A 4,038-nucleotide genomic window follows, 5' to 3' on the forward strand; every position below is an offset into this window, starting at 1 on the left:
CCCTGATTACCAATTCAGTATTTTTTCCCCCTGTACTACATACACTGATACTAATACTTAACAAGTTGCATAATAACAAGTAGCATTGATTGAGCCATTACTATGTACTACTGTGCTAGGTATTTTCATGTACATTCTCTTATTGTATTTTTAGGGACATTTAATTTTCAGGTTCTTGGGCAGTCTAACCACTTAAAGTGTTATATATGCTGCATGGTGTTTTGTTTCTATTAAGCCTCAAGAGAACTCTCTGGAAGGTGCACTTTTCCCATATATCAGGCACCCCGAGGAGTGCTATCATGGGCAGTAGTATTTCATGAACCTAGTTCTCTGCCAGAGTCAATTAAACTATTGCATGGATCACAGGCCACAAGCCAAATATGGCAATGCACATCTTTCGAACAAAAGCTCTGTCCATATTAAGTATTATTTCTTTAGGATATATTGTCAGGATAGGAATTTGTAGGTAAGGGCACATAGATATATTTAAAGCTCTCTAAAGAATATGATAGTCTGTAATTTGTTTTCTACTACATCAGAATATATAGATACTAGAGGCCCGGTGCATGAATTCATGCACAGGTGGGGTCCCTCCTGGCCAATCGGGGCCGTCTTGCCCAGGGCCAATCATGGACACCCAGGCAGGAGTGGGAGGGGAGAGGAGAGGGATTGAGGGATGTTGGCTGTGGGAGCACACTGACCACCAGGGGGCAGCTCCTGCATTGAGTCTCTGCCCCCTGGTGGTCAGTGCGTGTCATAGCTACCAGCCAGTCATCCAGTTGTCTGATCATCTGGTCCTAATGGTCACTTAGGCTTTTATATATTACTAGAGACCCGGTGCACAAAAATTTGTGCACTCGGCAGGGAAAGGGGATCCCTCAGCCCGGCCTGTGCCCTCTCGCAGTCTGGGACCCCTTGGGAGATAACGACCTGCTGGCTTAGGCCTGCTCCTGGGTGGCAGAGGGCAGGCCCAATCCCTAGGTGCAGCCCCTGGTCGGGCTCAGAGCAGGGCTGATTGGGGAGTTGGGGCGCCGCCCCCTGTCATGCACAGAGCAAGGCAGATCGGGAGGTTGCGATGCCACCCTCAGTCACGCTCAGGGTAGGGCCGATTGGGGGGTTGGGGCACCGCCCCCTGTCACACTCAAGGCAGGGTCGATGGGGAGGTTGCAGCGCCACCCCCTGTCACGCACAGAGCAGGGCCAATCAGGGGGTTGGGCACTGCCCCCTGTCATGCACAGAGCAGGGCGGATCAGGAGGTTGCGATGCCACCCTCAGTCACGCTCAGGGTAGGGCCGATTGGGGGGTTGGGGCACCGCCCCCTGTCACACTCAAGGCAGGGTCGATGGGGAGGTTGCGGCGCCACCCCTTGTCACGCACAGAGCAGGGCTGATCAGGGGGTTGGGGCGCCGTTCCCTGTCACGAACAGAGCAGGGCCGATAGAGAGGTTGTGGCCCCACCCCCTGTCACACACAGAGCCGCAGGGCGATCAGGGGGTTGGGGAGCTCCCCCCTGTCAAACACAGAGCCGCAGGGCAATCAGGGGGTTTGGGCGCTGCCCCCTGTCACGCTGATCCCGGTGCCGGGAGCCTCGCTGCTCCGCTGATCCCAGTGCCGGGAGGCATATTACCCTTTTACTATATAGGATAGAGGCCTGGGGGCCGGCTGGTTTGCCCTGAAGGGTGTCCTGGATCAGGGTGGGGGTCCCCACTGGGGTGCCTGGCCAGTCTGGGTGAGGGGCTGAGGGCTGCTTTCAGGCTGGCGGTTGTTGACTGAAGCTCCCAACCGCTCCTTGTTTTCTTTTTTTTATTCTGGGCCAGCTTTAGCTCTGGCTCTAGCTCTGAGGCTTCCGCTGCTATAATCGAAACAATGTATAACTCTAGCTCTGAGATCCCGGCTGGCTGAAAGCTGATTTCTGGGGTTTTGTTTAGCTACTACATTTGCAACATAGTACATAGTTTCTTAGAGTTGTAGCTCAGAGGCCGTCAAGTCAGGCGGGGGTTGGAGTCCGCAGTCACTGCAGCAAGCAAACCTCATGTTCGCTTCCAGCTGCCTGGCTGCCGGCCGCCATCTTGGCTGACAGTTAATTTGCATAAGGATATGCTGATTAGCCAATGGGAAGGATAGCGGTCGTACGCTAATTACCATGTTTCTCTTTTATTAGTGTAGACTAGAGGCCAACTGCCCTCCCCTGCCAGCCCACTCTCCCCCAACTTCCCTTCCCTGCCAGCCCAACTGCCCACAACTGCCCTCCCCTGCCACGACCCACCTCCTCGGCGCGAGGTGGCGGAGACGCTGGGACCGGCCTCCTCTGGGCCACTCAGAGCCACGGGACCCCCAGCCCTCACTGAACGGTGCGGCCACCAGGCCCTGCCTCTGCTGTGCACGTGGCCATCTTGTGGCAGCGTCGCACAGGGCGTGATGCCACCTAGACTTTTATTATATAAGACTAGAGGCCTGATGCACGAAATTCTTGCAAGGGGCTCAGCCCCCACTGCCAATAGCAGCTGCCTTGGCCATCACCACCATGGCAGCTGCCTCTGCCTAGGCTCCCACCTGCCATGGCGGCTGCCTCTGCCTCAGCTTTGTCTGGAAGGACGTCCAGAAGGATGTCCGGTCTAATTAGCATATTTTGCTTTTATTATATAGGATAGATACCTCTGAATGGGAAGATGGCAAGGATTAACCCTGCCACAATTCAAGTGCCCAAAGTAGACCAGTCGAAAGATGGACCAGAGAGAAACCTGCCAGCCCGATCCCTCACAACTGCCCTCCCCTGCCACGACCCACCTCCTCGGCGTGAGGTGGCGGAGACGCTGGGACCGGCCTCCTCTGGGCCACTCAGAGATGCGGGACTCCCAGGCCTCACTGCACAGTGCAGCCACCAGGCCCTGCCTCTGCTGTGCACGTGGCCATCTTGTGGCGGCATCGTACGAGGGCATGACACCACCTAGGCTTTTATTATATAGGACTAGAGGCCCAATGCACGAAATTCTTGCAAGGGGCTCGGCCCCCGCCGCCAATAGCAGCTGCCTTAGCCATCACCACCATGGCAGCCGCCTCTGCCTCAGCTTTGTCTGGAAGGACGTCCAGAAGGATGTCCAGTCTAATTAGCATAGTGTGCTTTTATTATATAGGATAGATACCTCTGAATGGGAAGATGGCAAGGATTAAACCTGCCACAATTCAAGTGCCCAAAGTAGACCAGTCGAAAGATGGACCAGAGAGAAACTCTTTATTACTCACAGCCCAACAAACACATGGGAGGCCAGTTCTGCTCCCAGGTCCCCCTGGGCCACACTAGAGGCCCAGATGCAGGCAGTGGATTGGGAGGCAGCTGAGGATTCCAGGGCTAAGGGGTCAGCATCTTTTGTGGCACAAAGTAAGCAAGCTAGTCCCTCTGGCTTGGAAGGTGAGCTCCTTAGTCACACCAGTAGCTCAGGGTCAGGCCAGTGAGGTACTGCAGTTTGGTGAACTCAGCAAGATGAGCAGAGGCCGTTATGGGGCCGAAACCTCACTGTATAATCATTGCCTGTTACTTCTTAGTATGGATAGACCATGGTTTATTTAACTTTTCTTGTGATTTTTAAAATAATCATTGTGGGGTTTTTTTTCTAGGTGGCAGATCTCTCAGTCCTCATTGTAAATTAATCTGCTCGACATTCGAAGATTGACTTTAACACCCAATTAAAACCACACCAGTGACAGGGAATCGCAGGAGAAGCAGAAGTGTAGTGGAAAGAGGCGGGACGTGGACTTAAGTCAGTTTTTTTCAGAGTCTTTCTGTTCTCTGTATCATCAGTCATAGGTTCCTGAGTAAAGGAATCCATCAGAAAACATTTTAGGTTCTCAAGTGAAATACTAACTTCAGAAAATGGAAACGTTACAGAAAACGTTCTTTTATGTAGTTACACTTTCATGCCAGTCCCTTCAAAGCATGCCCTGAAATCCTCCCCAGCCCCACCCCCCAGATTTCCATCTCTAGGCAGTTGCTTTTCAGTGGCTTGGCCCCTAAACGATGTTCCACCTCCCCCCTCCCCGC

The sequence above is a fragment of the Myotis brandtii genome, unplaced genomic scaffold (assembly GCF_000412655.1).
Source record: "Myotis brandtii unplaced genomic scaffold, ASM41265v1 scaffold420, whole genome shotgun sequence".
NCBI lineage: Eukaryota > Metazoa > Chordata > Mammalia > Chiroptera > Vespertilionidae > Myotis > Myotis brandtii.